This window comes from Falco naumanni, chromosome 3 (assembly GCF_017639655.2).
Source record: "Falco naumanni isolate bFalNau1 chromosome 3, bFalNau1.pat, whole genome shotgun sequence".
Lineage (NCBI taxonomy): Eukaryota > Metazoa > Chordata > Aves > Falconiformes > Falconidae > Falco > Falco naumanni.
Window position 1 is genome coordinate 26,318,121 of NC_054056.1, and position 18,875 is coordinate 26,336,995.

General features: G+C 42.5%; 1 long non-coding RNA gene across 1 annotated transcript; it reads right to left on the reverse strand.

Annotated features, from left to right (window-relative positions):
* Window positions 1-553: 553 nt before the first annotated feature.
* LOC121085057 lies at window positions 554-6,220 on the reverse strand. The gene is made up of 3 exons (XR_005826939.1): window positions 6,121-6,220; window positions 5,260-5,392; window positions 554-782 (listed from the first exon to the last, which is right to left on the reverse strand). It is a non-coding gene; the product is annotated as an uncharacterized LOC121085057 (long non-coding RNA).
* Between the last annotated feature and the right edge of the window lie 12,655 nt (window positions 6,221-18,875).

The following is an 18,875-nucleotide window of genomic DNA, read 5'->3' on the forward strand; positions in this document are numbered from 1 at the left end:
GAGGAGACAGAGGGGTGTGCAGGTGTTCCCGTGGGCAGCGGCCGGGATGGGGGGCTGGCACTGCCAGTGCACCCCCCGCTGCCACCGGCATCCTTTGGAGAGCAAAGCGAGGGGGGGAGTCGAGGCGGGAGAAGGGGGGGAGCTGGGTGCTTGGCTCTCCCCACCAGGTATTTTCCCACCATGGGACTGAAGCTAAACATCCTAATGCTGTTTCCCTCTCATTGGGATTCCCTTTTTTCTTCTTTATTAAAAAGATAGCTGGGGCAATGCAACCATGAGACGGTGGGAAGGGGCTGAAGGAACAAAACAGAGCAGAGTAAAAAAGCCCTTCTTGAAGCTGCCGGCCCCAGGCTCGGTTCGGGCAGGTCTGAGGCGCTCAGGCCGAGTGGAGTTGCCACTTTCTGAAATTCCATATGGGTGGCTTGCTACATGTCTGCAATAAAAACCCTCGGCGCAATAAACGAAGAAAAAAAATATATAAAAGTTTAAATTTTATTGGGTGTAAAGCTCTTAAAGAACTGCTGTTCACAAAGAGTATAAAGATTGCTGAGTCTTAGCGTACGTACCCCTACTAAAACGTGTTAGTCCTGCTGTTTTCTTTCTTTAACTGTAGCAATTTGCTTTCTTGCTGTTCTTTAATCCGTGCGCTTAGCGGTGCGGAGGGCTGGCAGCCTGCTTCCACCTGTGGGCGGCTGGGAGAGGCTGACTGTCCTGCTGGAGCAGGTGGGGAGGTGGCACGGGGACCCCCCGGGTCCAGGGGACTGTGAAAGGGTTCGTTCTGGCTAAGAACGTGAGTGAGGGGAGGAGGAAGAAAACAAATGGGAATAAACTATCACATAAACAGTCTTAAGTCACGGTGTTTGCTGCTAACAGATGCATTTAGGTAAATGCTGTTACCTCAAGAGGTGTTATCTTCTGGGGATCCTTATCATAATTTTGTTTTAAATCTGAACAGCTGTTGTTTAACTACCACAGACCACAATTTATCTACAGCTTGAGGCCATAAAGGTACTTTTATTACACTCTCTTTCCTTTTTTTTTCTTCCATTTGATTTAATTTCAGCATGTCTGACACCAAAATGCTATATACAATTTGCATATTACAATATGCACTATTGCAGATTCCATACACTCCTAAATGGGAAAATCGGAACAGAATGGTAAATGGGGAAAGCTTGCAATGACAAATAAAAGAGGAAGATGAGCTCCCATGTTTCATTTACATGTAAAATATTCTGACAATAGTTGTTTCCCCAAGAACAAAGAGCTGGTTTTTCTAGGGTGACTGGTTTATGATGGCTGCAAGAAAAAAAAAGGATGTTTTTTTTGGCACCGGAACAGAAGCATGTTTATCTGAATTGAGCCCTGGGGCTTGCCATATAATTGGAATAAAACTTAAGTCTTACTTAAGAAACCAACAAATATGGAAGCACAAACCATATCCAAAAGGAGCAGCCAGGGTGTACTAAGATCAAAAATCGCCTCTCTGCGGGCAAAGTACTGTCTGAAGCTTGAATCCTGAAGAGGACTTCAGCAAAATGTAGTTTTGTTTTGAGGCACCTGGTCTTTTTTAGTTAATAAACTTTGGAGATCATGGGATGCAGGGAGGAGAGGTGTTGCAGGTGTTCTATGGTTCTTATGTGGGATCATTCCAACCTGGCCCGATGACCCAGGTGGTATCTGCCAGCCCTAGGTTACTGCTTCCAGTCCTGCAAAGGGATCTGCGTGGATGGAACTGAGGTTTTCACTGCCCTGCTGTAGGAAAGGTGTGCGGCTCTCCTGGTATTGCCCTTTTCCTTGGGGAAAAAGGTGGCCTTTGCCTCCAGAGTTGTCAGTCCAGCAGCTTTCACCAGCACAAAAATTGTGACGGGAAATCTCCCCACATGTAAGGTTTTGGGTAAGAATTTGAGTTTGGACAGCCCTTAACACTTAACCCAAATCTCTAGAGTTTTGCCCTATATTAGTTTTATTTTGGCATAAATAATAATTACTGACTTAATTGTATGTTTAATAGCTTGATGACAGAAAATATATCTCGCCACCTTTACTCCCCTATTTTCTCCATCCTGGCTGCGAATGTGAAAGCTGTATGCATCTCTGGGAGAGGGGTGTTCTCGTTGAACTGCTTTCCTAAGTGCAGAATACATTAATCTGTTGGCATTTATTAAAAGTAAATAAATATTATTCCATAGCTTAGCTTCTGTTTGACCTTTTGTACTCTAACATCCATCAAGTAATGTGAGACTGCTTAGCTTGGCTTTTCAAGGACAGGGTGCAGAAAACAATCTGGTGAGGTGTAAGTGGGCTGGGGTGTGTGTGACCAGTTAATAACTACCCCTCAATGCCCCTCTTGGATGCTGTTGGTGAACAAACTGTGTTTGTCTCCTTGACACTTAATGCTTAAAATGAGCACAGGTAGAGTGGTTGGGCTATGCTGTGATCCCAGAAGTCAAAAAATTTTTTTTAATATTTGTCCCAGTCAGTTTAATGTCTCTGTTTAAGCTTCCCCAACTTGGAAAAGTGGAAAGAACGAAGATATTTTTTTTTCCTTCTTCCTGGAGAGGTAGCAGAAATAGGAAAAAGACACCTTAATGTAGTAGTAGACTTGTCAGCATGGAGTACTCGTGTCCTTACAGATATTGTGCAGTGCTCAGTGTCTTGCAAATGAACAGTGGTGGGATTTATTGCAGTATGTGCAGGTATGAACCAGTGGCTAATGTCTCTTGTATAATATTACTCCTGGAAGTACAACTCCACAAAGAATACTGTCTGGAATTACAGGGCAAGAGCAAGTCAACAGTTAATTGGCTGTGCTGTAATTACTTCTAGATGCATAATATGCAATACTTATAGGACTTGTAGAAGTGGCATACAAATTTCACAGTGGTCTCCTGGTACTTGATCATGTGTGGAGGATTTTGGTGGTCTCTGTAGACCTTGGGATTAATGGCACTATAATAATTTATTCCTGCTCTGCTATTTTAAAATAGTGGGTGTATTTTTATTTTCCTTTTTTTAAAAGATGAAGTCTGCCTTTAATTGACTTATAGGGTAGAGGAAAAAAATAGGACATGCTGTTCAAAGGCTTTGTCATTCCTTGCTAGGATGGAAGTCATTCTACTTGCTTTTTGTTTGCTTGGAGTTGTTTACGCTTCTGGCGGAGCATGGAAGCAGTGTGTAGTGTGCCATGGTACTGCAGCCCAGTGGGTCTTTGAATAACTGATACCTGATTTTCCTCACCTTTAACCCCAAGGTGTGTAAGATGCAATTTCACCGAGTTTATAGAATTACTGTTGTGGTCGTACTGGGTAAAGATCTGAAATGTTCAAGAGCTGTGTGGCTGGGAACATGGATGAGATCTCTAGGCAGCAGTGAATTCTTGTCCTGGCTATGTCTCACAGTTTCAGCAGTCCCCAGAGCTGTGGCTCTTTGGATGTTATCCAAGCCTCTGAAGTCAGCTGTAATCCTTCCCACTGCAGCTGTGAAAAGGCTCTGCAATTTGGTGGCATGACAGGCACCTACCAGGGCTGCTGAAGCCAGACTTGGGAAGTGGCTGTGGTGGGACTCTGTGCACGTGAGGTTTGTATGTGCTTAGCTCACCTGCCTTGTGCAAGGTGGATACTGAAGTTATTGTGAAGCTTTATAATATGGACTTTGGAATCCCCAAAATGCCATTTATATTTTAACTTATTAAATATGGAAATCATGTCAAAGGTAAATGTCAAGGGGCTATAAAATTACCCTTCTTATCTCCTGTACGTTTATCAGTTGATAAATGGAAAGAAGCTGCTGCCAAAATAACTGTGAATGAATAATTTATAAATGACTGATGCATCGTGTATGTTGTTTCAGGCAGAAAACAGTAGGACATCAATAATCAAAAGAAGTTGGATTAATTTAGCAGTATTTTGCAGTTAATATTTTTATCTAAATGCTGCAGTCTGGACCTTTTGTCATCGTGAGATCCTTCTCTTTGTCACTAAGGACTGATCCACAGATCACTGAAATCAATAGGAGTCAGCTGTTTACTTCAGCAGGCTGTGAATCAAATTTATAATATGCATATATAGCTTTTTTCCTCTGCACTGACAGTGTTCTGAATTTGAATTTCTTTAGCGCTGTGTGCCTTCGCACAGAATTTGGTTCAGATGTTTCTTCCCTCCCTACCTCCTTGTGGGCTGAATGTCCCAGGCAAGAAATTAGGAGAACCTGATGAAACAAAGATGAGGGAAAGGTGGCTGCCAGAAGAAATAACAATCTACTTTTGTTTATCTACATACTTTTGTTTCTGTTCACACAGAGAAAACTGATTTCTTGCAGCTTAGGTTTCAGTGCGAGGCAGACTCTTTCCAGCATCTGTTTTTCACAAGCCTACCCCAAATAGATAACATTTTGAAGGTGTGGGGTTTTTTTTTTTTTTTTTGCACCAGTCATCACAAATAAGGTTAAATACTGAAGAGGTAAACTAGATTCTTTCTTCCTGTTCTCTTCATGTGATTTAAATATGGCCCATTTTGCCCATCACATGACAGAGCTGCCAGAGATTGCCTCAAGCTAGTTTATGGCTTTAACTAAAGGTCATTTTAGGGGGGAAAAAAAATCCCGTGGAGCAAGGGGAGGAGACAAATGTATTTAAAAAAAATACATTTATAAGTAGCTATTAAGCGTTTGTTCTGAAGAATGCAAATGAAAAGGAGAAGCTGCCATTATGCTGGAATGAGTCAGGGGAAAGAAATAAAACCACACTAATAATAATAAACTCTTCCTCCCTCCTCACAGCGCAACGCTTCACGAAAGGAAGGTGCACAAAGCAATTGCCTGGATTTCGGTCTACAGCTTTTTCTACCTGACCTAGATATCTGACTAGCAGTTCACCACTGCAGAAAATGCCCTACTGCAAAACTCCTATCCCACTGGCTGCTAATAAGAGCAATTCTCACGTACCACTACATCCATCCCCACAATGTAATTGGTCTGGCTCTCCCAGCTAGCCGCCGCTCCTCCTGTAGGGCCACACTGTGAAGAGAAATCCCAGACCTCCCGAGGGCTGAGGGGCTCCAAAACTGCGCTATGTTATCAACAGCTACATGGTTAGCTAACTGCTGTGACTAAATGGAGATTGGGAAGCACTGCAGGCAAGGGATGAAAAGTGATGCCCTCCCATAGCACAATGCCGATATGCAGAATTGGCCGAAACAACGAAACTTCACAGACAGTGCAGCAGAAGGCATTGGCTCTCTTGTTTGGGCATTTTATTACCTGGAGCAAAATGTGCAGAGAAGGGAGATAATGAAGTACTTGACTAATTCGGTGTGATCCAGCTGGCTAAGCCGGAGGGGCTGCAGAGCAGGAAAAGCTACAGAACTCACTGCTAGCCATTTTCCCTTGATACCTGTGAAGCCAAAACAAAGAAGTGCAGAGATCAAAAAACAGGGCAATATCAATATCGGGAAAGGGGAGGGGGACAACAAAAGGGGAGGAGAAACCTCTAGGATTACCCCCCCTTCTCCCTTCTGCTCTCTGTTTGGTGGTGGGTGTGGGTAGGGAACGTTATTTTCATTTGCCTCATGCTAACTTCTAATCTATTGGAGAAATTCACCAAATTCCCCAACGTTTAGCACCCTGTGTGCCACAATGCTCAATGCCAGCTTAATTTTTATCTACCATTTGTAATTGGGGAAATAAAAGGCAGGTTTTGTAATACAGGCACATACATAGGAGTGCCTACAAAAACTCATATCCCCCTTTTCCGCAGCCTAAAAGGTTAGATAAACTATACAATTATTATCCAGAGGGAAATTAGAAAATAAAGTGTGCAAATTCCTCTCTCCAGCTCCTAGGCATCAGTGTGTTTTTTGCTGCTGCCTGTAGGTTTTTTGTTTGTTTGGGTTTTTTTCTCTGACAACCCAGCTATTTAAGCACACAAGACTCATTGCTGCCTATGCCTCTTCCCCTTCCCTGCCTGCTCCACACTATCTTCCTTCAAAGTGCAGTGCAATTCCAGCTGCACTAACAAGCTGTTTCCCAAACTAGTGTATTTTTTTTAAAAAAAAGCCAAGCCAGCAGTAAGTAAAAGGCTGTTACTCTACTTAATTAAATAGAAAAGGCTAAACTTCATACCTGGTGTAATGTAGATGCGATGCCATAAAAAGAATTGGAGAAATACCCATCTCCACCAAGGCTGAATGTAGCCCATGCTGCTCATCATGGCTGCCAGGGAATGAATCACTGCTGACCAGTCTGCCTGCCAGCCGCTGTTCATACCGTTTTTTTTTTTTAATAGGAGACAGGCAGACACTATGCATCATTCAGAGATGAGCATCACAAACATGCTTTGCAGGGAAGGCGACCACAGCAGACTGCCAATGCTCTTCCAGTGCCAATTATAGTGATGGTTTAATCGTAAAAGCAGATTCATTAAAATGGGATCAGAGCCAAGGTGTTTGTGATTTGGAGGCTTGTGCTAACTTTTGATAGTTATCATCAGGGGCAGCTGATGTGACATCACCCTGCAACTCTATGTGACTCATTTTTTTAATGGACCACATGCCTTTGCATGATAATTTTGCTGCTAGAGTTAGCTTGGTATTAGCTCAAAAGACAAACATCAGCACCCAAATCTGAAGATGTGTTGAGAGATCGCAGTTGTCATGGAAATAAGGGGCAATGGCTGATGCTTACTTCCTTTCTAAAATGGAAGTCCACGTTTGCTCCCTTCAGCCTGGAAGCTAACAGAAAGGACTAGGTGAAATGGCTACTTTCTGACAACATGGATGTGATGAAATGGGAAGCCCTTTTTAGGTTTATATATAAGTTTTCCTGAAACATTTTTCTCCAGGAAAATATTTTCAATATTGGAAAAATAAATCTCTGTACCTGGTTCAGTTTTTCCATATGGTGGTGGTGTGACCAAAAAATGCCTGGAAAGCACCTTGCAAAGGCTGTTTTTGAGTGTCAGTGGTTAAGGGGCAAACATGAAGCACTGGCTTGTGGTCAGGCTCGGTTGTTGTGGTACAGTTGGGATTTCCCTGTAGGAGATGTGTGTATATCTGGCTGCTTTTGCATGGGTACAGGCAGTGCTCTTCATGAGCTGATATGGAGGTTACATGGTGCTGTGTGCCACCTAACCGAGGGTATCCATGTGATGCAGATTAGCTGCTCATTAATAACTCATGAGTTCAAAGAGTTACAACCTGACAGGCCATCTCCTGTATCAATACAGCTATCAATAGTGGTGATGAAAATTGTTCAGACAAAGCCTCTTAAGGCACTACTGGATTTAGCAGCACAGGGATAATGGGAACGTACTCGTCCCTGGAGGAACAATAACCTGGAGCTATGTTGAGTTTAGGGAAAAAAATTAAAGCAAAAAGTTTGTATTCCTGGGCATGATGGTGACCAAAGAATATAATGCGAGCATATACATACGTATGGTATCTCTGTTAGTGTTGTGTGCTGTGTTGCTACAGCTGATGAGCTCTAATCTCATGAAGACATACTTCAAAGTAGCAACCTACTGGGGCAGAGCTGTGACCAAACTGTCTTCGTGATTGTTCTTGTACTTTGAATGCTTGGCTTTTCAGCCTTCATGTTACTCTGTCTGGGAACGTGGTTGAGAATCATTACTGTATTTAAAACCATAGCTCTGATGCGATAAGTCTTTAGTGAAGTGTTTAAATAAGAAATGGTTGGGCAGCATCACATAATCTGCTGTCAAGATTGTGTCTGGCTCGGTGGTCCCACGTGCAAGTAAGGATCTATGGAGCTGCTAAATTTGTGGGAATGTTCAAGAGAATAAGTATGTGCTGTGAAGCTCAGCATTGTACAGAGAGTCATTTGGGCAGCTTAAGCCCCAAATTAAATCATGCTTAAATCCTCTTCTACAAGCAGTAGAGACATATAGATTTCTTTAAGCACATTAAGCATCCCATCCCTGTCTATTAGGATGATTTTATACTTAGGTTATGGTGGAAGCTTGAGACCAGCTTTTATCAAGGCTTTCCTGCCCCTCCCCCCAAGTGTAGTTTTTGGCATAGGTTGTTGCAATACGAATCAGAAAATCAAGGCATGTTGTGTACCCTATTTTAATGAGGATTAAAAGAGAGAACATAACGGCTAGAACTGGCTGGTAAGGGAGAAGGGGAGAGCTGTGTTGCCAGCCTTCTCCCTGACCACAGCTTGCTTTACTGTCCCTTGCAAGCTGGAAGCACAGTGGGTCCCAGCACATACAGCTTGCAGGAAGGCCTGCTTCAGGGATGTGGCTCCCAGCTCCCCCTAAACGTTCTGCACTGGTACAGGAAAATATGCCAGGCTGCTGCCAGAGTGAAAATCTATTGAGAATGATGCAATGTTTGTTATAAGGAAACAAGCTTGGCTCCTGTTAGCCTTCCTTGCTCCTCTGGGTGAGATTTTTTTTTTTTTTTTCCCCTCAGACAGCATGAACCAGCACCAAATCCTTGCTTGGCACCCAGGGTGGTGGTGGGCAGAGTGGAGGGGAGCTGCTGGCCACTGGCCGTGCATCCCTGGGTCACCCCAGGGCTCACAGGGGTCAGGCAGGCATCAGTTGGGTAAAATCTGTGTGCCCTGCCTCACACCACTGAATGTTACTCTCATGTTTAAATAACTTGCAGGTCAGTTGTTTTTCTATTTTGAGTGTGTGGCAAATGAGGCTGAGACAGCTGGTAAAATGAATGACTAATTTCCAGGTTTTTTTGTCTTTCTGCCTCTCCTGCTGCTGCTCTCCCTGAAGGTCGTCACGGGGCAGCCTTACCCCAGTGACTGGGGATGGGCAAGCTGAGAAAACAGAAGCAGAAAAGCATCATTTCCACCTGTGGGAGCCTGGTGGAGGCTGTATTTCTGCAGGGGTTACATTTCAGTGTTCTGGGGGGCAGGGGGATATTTCCCCCACTGCCTGCAAGCTGGTGGGAGCCTTGTGCATCTCTTGACCAGGGAAGCCTTCTGGAAGGGGAGCTGGTGTCGTAGCCCTGGGTGAGGTGGCCACTGTGGGACCCAGTGAGGAGAGGTGGGGAGGGAGGGCGATCAGTGTGGCACTGCAGAGAGCTCACTTGCTTTACTGCTGCTGCTGCTGTTGCTGCAGCCGCTGCCTGCAAAGTTGTGTTTTGGTTTGTTTTTTTTTGTTTTATTTCTTATGTGTGTGTGTGGTTTTTTTTTTTTTTTTTTTTCCTACTGATGGTGGTGGTGTGCCTTTGGGGTAGTGGCACACCCCTGCTTTGGCAGAGGGCTGCAGATCTGCAGCAGAAGGGAAAAGGAGGGGAAGGAGGGAAAGATCATCGGGGCCAATTCCTAGGAGCACACGCAGCAGTTCAGACCTTTCCTTCCTTCACCGTAACCTCTGTCTTCCAGTCCTGACTGCCTGCTTGCATTAATTACTCCGTGGTCCCTAGACGCATTCATTTCAAGCTACCTTTAGGGTTCAAAGTGCAGAAACCAACTGACCAAGGTTGAAAGCAATTAACAAACAGGTTATTTTAAATTAACAGCTTCTTTTAACCAGCTGTCCAGAACTGCGTTTTTTTTCTACAGCAGAATTAGCAAGGCAATTTACCTCAGTGAAAAGATGGCTTGGGATTGCTTTTGTTATTGTGCTGCCTTTTCCCCTTTTTTTCTTTTTTAAACTCATGCCAATTTAATATAAGCACTTCCAGCTTGGATTTAAAAGGAGCATTGAAATATACTGACTGCCTAAATGAATTGGGAATGGTGTAGGATATTGAGAAGGAGCAGTTCTTTTGCTTCCTTTAGCTATCTTGTACTACATCGAGATGGGTCTGCTTGTGAATGGCATATTGAGATGCCAGCACTTTCTTGTGGGGTTGATTTTTTCCTTCCTTTTGTTTTTCTTTTTTTTTTCCCCTTCTTCTGCCTTGCCTTCCCTCTTCACATAGGTGCTTTGTTGCCTGGATCCTCACTGGCTTCTTTACCTCTTCATTAGGAGCTGGATTTGCAGACAGAGGCAGACTCAGGCCGTACCCTGGGCTCAGCCAGGAGCCACAAGGACAGTGGTATGCAGAACCCAAACTCATAGCCTTGATCCCTGCAGGAGCTTATTAGCTTAGCCTAGGTGCTCTAATGACTTTTATTGCTTTCTGGTCAGCAGAGAGCATGAGCTGATCAAGCTGTCTTCAGAAACCTGGGAAACAGAAGCAGAGCTCTAAGCCCTTTAATACTGCCAGGTATCTTCTCTTTTCTGTGGGTTTTAATGTTAGGACTGTCATGTCTAAGGATGTTATGAGGAGGAGCTTACAGCAGTAATCTTGAGGGATTCATTCAAAATAACGCTGGCCTTGGTTGTCCACCTTGACTCAATAATATGCCTTATGAATCTTCAGCCTCTGAACCCTGCTGTGTCAGATTGCATTTTGGCAGTAGGACGATGCAGCAAGATCGTCCTGACTGATCACTGAGAAATATTGCCCAACAGTTTTAGCCCAGGTCCACCTCTGAATTTTTCTTCCATAAGCTCTACTCAAGTCCCCTTTTGCCATGCTAAGTAACTTTTCTTCCTCTTTGATGCATCTGCTCTTCAGAGGCTTTCACATTGTTGTGCTTTTCTTAGCTATTGTGTTGGCCAGAAACGATTCCCAGGGTGCAGCTGGATACTTACACATGACAGCAGTTCTGGAAATAATTGCCTCATCAGTGTTAACACCCTTCCAAGTCAGACTTGGTAATTCTCAGAGTAAGTCCCAACTGCTTTTGGTGCAAAAGCGAGCAGGTTTGCCTAGCCTACCCTCGACCATCAATGATTTTGTCTCAGCTTCTTAAATTGTGCTGCTTTGCAAGAGAATGCCTGGGTTATTTGTTTGGGGTTTTTTTATTCATTTTCTTTCTTTTCGTTTTTTTTTTTTGCCAGCTTTTGATCTTCCCTGGTTAGTTCTGCTAGCCCTCCAAGTTATTCTGTAGCTGTTTTGTATGAACTCCCTCCAAACTGCCATTAGTTTTTGTTTACACAAAATGCAGAATTGAGCATGCTTTTTCCATAGTAGACTGCACCCGATCAATATAGATAAAAACCTATTACTTCCCTGTTACTTTCTGTCTCTGCATATGCAGCCTAAAATTGTGGTGACCTTTTTTGCTGTCAGACTGCATTGTGGACTCATGTCTAATTTACTACCTGCTACTGACCCTCAGTCTCTTCTACCCATTGTGCTTTCTAGGTTTGCGTGGTCTTGGAGGTTTTATTTTGTTAAAAAAAACAACAAAAACAACAACAACAACAAAAACAACCAAAAAAAACCCCCAAAAAACCAAACCGCAAACCACCCACACCATGCAACTGTATTGTATTTTTTCTAGGTTGAATTTCATCTTGCAATTTTCCTGCTTGTAGGTTCAACCTCTCGACATCTCAGCTGTTTCTCTGTCCTCACTGAGTTTTCTGCCTCTTACGGGTGTGGTAGTCTCTGTAAATTTAATTCAAAGAAACTGCAACCTTTTAATGTGATTCCATGCAGAAGAAAAGAGAGGTTTCACTGCCCTACAGATGTTATTTTGTTGCAAATGTTTTGTTTGCATCTATTAAATGTATAAATCATTAGTATAGTCAGCCTATCTATTACATGTATTACATCTATTTGTTTGCATCTATTACATATAAACATTGTTAGGATAGTTAGCAAGTGCTGATAGATGGAAGCTGAGTGACAGGTTACTTATGGAGAGGTGATTTTGAGAGTCGTTGGCTGTGTGATAACTGAATCCCTTTGGATAGATGAGATCACCTGTAGCCCTTAACAAGGAGATGAGCAGGGCAGCATGCTGGGGAACTGCTGTGGGACAGAAACCCAGTGGTCTGGCAAGGAACTACTAAGGGATGCTGACAGACAAACGGGAACACAAATGGAAAGGCAGGGAAGTATGAAGCAGCTCATAATGATGGAATTTTTAGGTGAATGAAGAACTCCTCTTATCTGCTGTGTGTTCTTAACTCAGCATTTGTAGCCTTGGTGCCTATATCGAGGTGAAGACAAGGCAGTATATGCTTTTAATGTGGGGTAAATGCCCATCTTGTTGTGTGCTTTTACTGATTTAGCTGACTGCTGTGTCAACTAGACTTTACCTTGCTTTCCATAGCACAGCCTCCCTTCTAAAGGAAAGACAAGGGTGCCATGGGGTAGGAGGTATCCCAATTTCCAGAAAGTCTGAGGAAAAGGACTTGATCTTCCTTTTCACGTGGAAAAGACCTATTATTCTATATGAGTAAAACAGGCTTTGAATATACGTGTTTTTGAACCCTGTACACATATTCCACAGGGAAGTTTCAGAAGATGTTCAAGTCCTTCTGAATCAGTAACGGGGAGGGGAAAATCTTCTCCAAGTAACTGTGATCTGAAATAACTGAATTTCTCACAGCTCTAGTAATATGAAATGTGTATTTAAACATGGGTATCAAGATAAAAGAAACCATGATTCAGAAGTTTTAATTCATTTGTTAAATGCCGAATATTCTCTCTGATTTCCTAGCAGTAGTGTTCAGAGTCAAAATTGACTGAGCTAGAAAAACAAAAAATTGACCTTGTGCTGTTGATCTTGGGGAAGCTACAGTCACTGTGTGCCAACTCAGGATCTGGTCATGAGAGTGCAAATCACTCTAGCTTCATGCTTGGCATGTCAGTTTTGCTATTCATCTACCTGCTATTAAGGTCAGTGGTACTAAAGCGCTGTGGTCTGTGGCCAGTGCAGAAGCTTCAGCAGTAACACTATGTGTAATGAACGTTTATGTGAAACGTGCTCATGCTATCAATTAATCAGGGTTTGCTTCTCTGGCTTTTTTTTTTTCATGTTTTCACCATTGTACAAATTTGACAAGCAGAGCTGTAAACAAAAAAAAAAGGTGTTATTAAAAACATAAATGAGTTAGGGAAAGGAAGACATTGTCAGGAGCCTGGGCTTTAACGTTCCCCAGAAATTCCTAATGATGTGAAGAAAGGATTGTGATTTTAGATATCTAAAGCTGATTTTTGACAGGTCAAGAGATCTGCTCATCAGTGCCTTCTGAACTGTCAAAGCTTGATATCCTGCTTCACAAAATGCGAAGGGTCCTGTACAGCAGCGTGCTGTGAACATGCCACATACACCCCAAGGGTCTTAAGATCAACAGCTGGAGAACAGACACAGTGAGCTACTGTTCCACTTTTTGTTTCTCTTCGTCTCCGTTCCAGAAAATAAGGGACTAGCTCCGTCCTGGGTGTAACTCTATAAAGGTTTTCTGCACCTGAAGAGTCTTGAAAGATGTCTGTCCCATCATCTGGAGCTGTGACTGCTGAATAATTTAATGGCGATGTTTACCCTTGTGTGTCAGGGTGCCTGATGAGAGACATAATGTGCAATCAGGCAGAACCAAGATAGTGCTGTGAAACTGCGCGTCAACCGCTGGGTTATTGCCCGACCCAGTGCCTAGTTAGCATCTCCCTGCTTCCCCCGGCCGATTTCAGATCGTGTTTGCACAAAGCCCAGACACTTCTGTGCAAGCGTTGAAAGAAAAAAGAAGTTAAACCAGAAGGTATTTTTTCTGAAAAGAAATTCCAAATGCTTTCTTCCTGTTTGTAATATGCCTATGCATGACTACACTTTGTGGTGTCCCAGCCCTGTTAATAATGGGGACCCCAAGCCTGTAAATAACAACTGCTGTTTCTACAAAGCAAGGTTTGTATAACTTGCCCTAATTTTGATCTCATTTACTCTTGACATTACGCTGCTGACGTTCTACGGAGGTTGCTGATTTACTATGGAGTAAATAGTAGCAGAATTAATTCCAGCTGTCTATGTGATACATCAGGATACACAATGGGATGTAAAGTCCCAAATGCCAGAATGACAAAATTTGGTTACTGAAGCTGTACTTTGTACCCGACTTATTACGGACATTGTCCTTTGCAGCCTGTAACTGGGAGGGTGCAAGATCCATTTCCATGAGAAACGTGCGACTTGTGCCAAATTATTACAGATAGATTTATGATACGGACAAGAGACTGAAAGGAAACAGTATGTCAGAAATGAATTAGAAGTCAAGAAGGAAAAAGAAATGTAAAACACTTGGGCAGCCTGTATCTTTTTAATATTTTAAATAGAAAATCATATTTCACTTGCTCAGGGCCTTGGTCTAGGGAAGGTACTTAAACTGATTCTTAAATTTGACATGGACACATTGGGACTTGAAGCACAACTCTTTCTCTAGTGCTTTCCTGCAACTGGGTTTAAGATTTCAGGGGAATGGTGCCAGTAGTATGCTTTTTTTATTCATTTACAAATGGCAGTTATTAGGATATGATCCATATTGCTTTCATCTCTTGTTTTATTTAAACACTCACAAAGTGCACCAGCTAGAAGCTTTATTTGGTAGGATAATTACATGGCGTGTACTACTGATAAGAACAGAGTTGAGCAGAATATCTGCTCCGATTAAGAGTAAAACTTCCTTGCAGGTGCTTGCATCTGTGTGTGTGAGAATTAGGCAAGCTGAGTTTTGTTGTCCTGGATAATTCTGAAAAATTGAATTTCAGGCTGACATACTTCAATATTTTTGTAAGGTGTTGCATATAAGGAGCTAAAGGAACAAATTCTGCACAGTTGAAGTCACAGACATATTTTATATTTTTTTTGGTGAAAACATAAAACAAAAAAGAAAACAAATATTGAAGATCTATAGTGAAGAAGGCTACCAAGGGAAAATCAGCTCCTCTGCAGTAAATTTTACAGTGGTCCGCTTACTAATGGAAATCATATGCCTATACCAAGAACAGGGAGAGGTATTTAATCTCATGTGTTCTAGTTCACTTTATTTATGACCTCTGTTACAGATATTCAGACCCCTTTTCCTAACGTCATACATGGCTGCAATTGCATACCAATGGCATTCGCTTGCCATATTTGTGACAAATTGCAATCAACAGTATTCAAGAATTCGTTGCAGGGAATATCCACAGAGTAAACTTCAGCAATGTGAAGAACATACATATATGTGTATATATGTACATATATATATTTATACTATGTGTTCTGGCAGTTGTGATGTGAGCAGGTCTTTTTCTCTCCCTCTTGCATCATCCCAGGTAGGTCCTGCTGGGCTAGAGGCGTGGGTGCTCGCCACGAGCTGCATGACCAGTAACCTAATGGCCAGAAGGCACCAGCTTACCGGTTTGCCAGTTGCTGTCAGAAAGAGTGGATTATGGCTGAATTTGGACTCAACAGAAACATTAATCTGAGTCTTTCCCTCCTTGCCCAGCTGTTGCATTTTATGAAATGTGTAGGAATGTAATGATCCCTGAGACACCAGCTCCTCTTTTGGATTTGGTGGAACTGGTGTCTGGGTTCATGGATAGGTGTGGGAACGACAACAGATTTAGTAGACAGACAAAGTTGACCCATTTTTTCTCTCAAAGAAAATGTACTTGATTATATATTTTGTCCCCAAAAAACTGTGGTGTGCCAAGAGAGTCACGATGATAAAAAAGCTAAAAAGTTATCACTCCTGTTTATTTGCTGTAAATGATTCTCTCGACTTAAGTCAGAACATAATGCGCTTGAATGACTGCACCTCCCACGCTGTGTTGCTCTGAGTGGAAATAGGCTTGCAGGAGATGTTCTGCTTTCCCAGTTTCATTTTCCCTTCTGAGTGCAAACCTTTGTTAAATCTAGGAACCGTTGTAGACTGTTTTTATGAAGGATCATAAGAAGTTAGGGTTTGCAGAGGCCAATTAGTTCTGCTCCATCTCTCTGCCAGTGCAGAGTTGTAGTATACAAAGTAATTCCTCGTGCTTTGTCTAGCTAATTTTTAACGGGGCCATGTAACGTTTTCACAGTTGAACAAAAGTCTTTATTTTTCCCCCCAATGTTCAGCCTTAAAATGTTCTCTTTCTTGCTTTCATCCCATGACCCCTTGTTATATAGCCATGTACCACACTCGGCAACTTGATTTGCTGCTTAGTGTTCACAGCATGTAGGTGCATGTGGAAGGTTGTTGTATTTTGGCTGTATAGTGTTTCTTTTCTAAAAAGAGAAGTCAGAAATATATACCACTGAACCCCTACCATGTGCTGTGCAATCAGTTATACTGCGTGGAGGAACACTGATGACAGACTTTGAAGGCTTAACAAGTCACTTTGTTGCAATGAGCTGCTTTTTTCATGTATTATTCCACGTTCTCCTCACCCCTGTGCTCACAGTAGGAGCCAGCTTTTTTTTTTTTGCTTCTCCTTATTTGAATTCTTTCTCTTTTAGCTACCCAACTCCATAATAAACTGTAACAAGGCAAAGATGTACACATAGTAAATCGCTTCTTTTGGCAGAGGAGGAAAGTTTGTGCTTGCTTTCATAATCCTCTTTACATATTCCAAATTAATTTCTTTCCACAGCTTTTCTCCTTTGTATGTTGCTGACTTTTTTTTTTTTAAATGAAGCTATTGTCTGTTACCCTGGAAAACTGCTGTCCCATACACACTGTGCTGAAGATATCTCTGCAGCCTTCCATAATCTGCTGGCTTTTACCAACGTCACCACCTCCGCTTAGTGTTACAGGGATACAGTCAGATTGATTTTGGCCAACAAACAGCCTTCAAGTTCCTGTGAGACCTGGCACTTGTGGAGTTCGGATTTTTCCAAAATAATTTAGTAGAAATAATGTATGTAATTTCAAACAGATCTTTTAAATGGATACATGCTACAAATAGAAATTCTTCCTTTAAAGTTGGCCTACTGCACTGTCAAATTTCTATGTGAAGGTAGCAATAAACACAAGCAACAATTAGTCTGTTTAACAGAAGATGCTTCTAGAAAGAAAACAAACCGTGCCCATAAAACTATGCTCTCTTCCCTTGCACTGACCAAAATATGTCGTCCAAAGCAGCTTTAACATCTATTGATGTTACTTGTGAGGAATGATCTTTCTGTTGCAGTTTTCCTGTCTTTACTGTGGTCTGGAAATGGCTTAAGCAAGCCAGGTGTATGTCCGGTTGGTTTAGACAAAGAAGTTGAGTTAGGTAGCTCTAGTGTAAACCCAAGCCCTAGTTCCAGTCTAGCTTTTTTTAGCTGTGTTACTATTTTAATCAGGTGAGTTACAAGATGTGGCTAATAAAGCGGCAACTGAGCCAGTGGACAAGGAGTATTGAGAAATGTGTCCTCCTACCCATGAACCTTGTTTAACTCCAGACCACTGAGCAATCTTTGCAAAAGGTATGCAAAAGTCCATTTTCACAAAACGTTTCAGCTGATCCATGGTGACATGTCACCCAAAGTACTGGGTGTCTTGGACATTTCCGAGCTCATTCTTTGAATATTAAGGATGCTGAGTTTCTGCACGCTGCAGAAGAACTGCTTCCTGCTTGAATGCAGCATACTTCGTTTGCACTACCTGCTGCTGTAAGCAGAGTTTGGCTTGTATCATCACAAACAAAAGTGATCTGTGAACACCATCTGCATAGTATTGCTGCTGCTTTATGCTGCTGGTGTTCCTGGCTGTTTTGAGCCCAGGGTGTCGATCTGGCTGTAAGGCTTAACATGCTGATGTAGATAGGTGTGGAGAGGCTGCTACAGCTGTTCTGTCTCCTGTGTTTTCTCAGTGCTTCCCATTGGTATGTCCTTCAAAAAAAAGAAATAATTATCACTATTCTCCTTCTGGTACCAAATTGAGGCACAGTGAAAAGATGTATCATATTTTAAAGTTAGTGGCCAGGCCAGGAATAGCACATGGTGTTGTGAAATTTAAGTCCAGTATTAGGCAGCAAAAAGGCATGCAGGCTGGCTTTTAAAGCTATAAAAGGATAACGCGAAATAATGGTTTCTAATAGCACTAGGGGTATCACCATGGCTTTGGAAGACACCCCAAAAGCCTGCTTCACAAGTGAAATTCAAAGATTAAATGCAATACTGTCAGTTCTGGTCTTCACGTTTGGTAACACGTGGTTATCGCATCTATTCCTGCTTCTTGGGTTCCAAACTTTTCATGTCTTGCTACTGAATGAGTAAGTTAAGTCACTGAGTTATTACCCCATGCAAAGTGCTGTGATTTTTAATGTGATTATAAAGATAGAACGGAGAAGCATGAAATGTGTCAGTAGATAACAGATCACCTGTCCCCAGTGCGTGCATATCACTACCTAAAATCCTTGGGTTTGACCCAGGAAAATAGATCTTGTCACATCGCTTGGGGTTTTTGTTTATTTAGTTAAGGTAACAAAGTTGCTACCTTTCACAGGCAGGATGTAAATTGCTTTTCTGTAAAGTTTTATCAAAAGCATCAGTGAATGTTACTTTTAGAAGTGACTGTTATTTTTCCAGATGATCATGTGCTGTATAATGATGGATGTTCCAGGCACCAGGGAACAGGCTTGTAATTGTTTTGGTTTGCCACCCAGAAGAGGGCCAGAAGTGGCATGCTTGGCTATCTATCTAGGCTCCTGGTACAGTTTTCACAGAGATCTTTTAAAATGACCTAGGAATCTAAAAAAAAAGTGAGTTTTCTTTGGTGAGTTTTGGACCTTCAAGTTTGGGAGAAAGCTGAATCCTGCCCCGGTGCTTGCATTGCACGCATCTTGGGATGCTGGCCAGGCAAATGCCCTCAGCTGATGGAACAGTTACAAATTTCACCAGGTCCTCAAAGCATCTCCCCCTGCTGATTAACATCATTTCTGCCTTGTCCAGGTTGAGCAGCAGCCAGCTGGCCTTCTTCCAGAAACCAATTTCTGCCAGACATCGAGGTTGGCAGCAACCGTGTCTGGGTCAGGAAGGAAGGAGATAGAGAGCTGGGTGTCATCAGTGCACGGATGGTAGTGCAGTGTGTGCTGCTTCACAGATGCCCTGCAGCAGCTGATGAACCAGAGAGGTGGATGGAAGTGAACCCAGTAGGAAAATCTGAG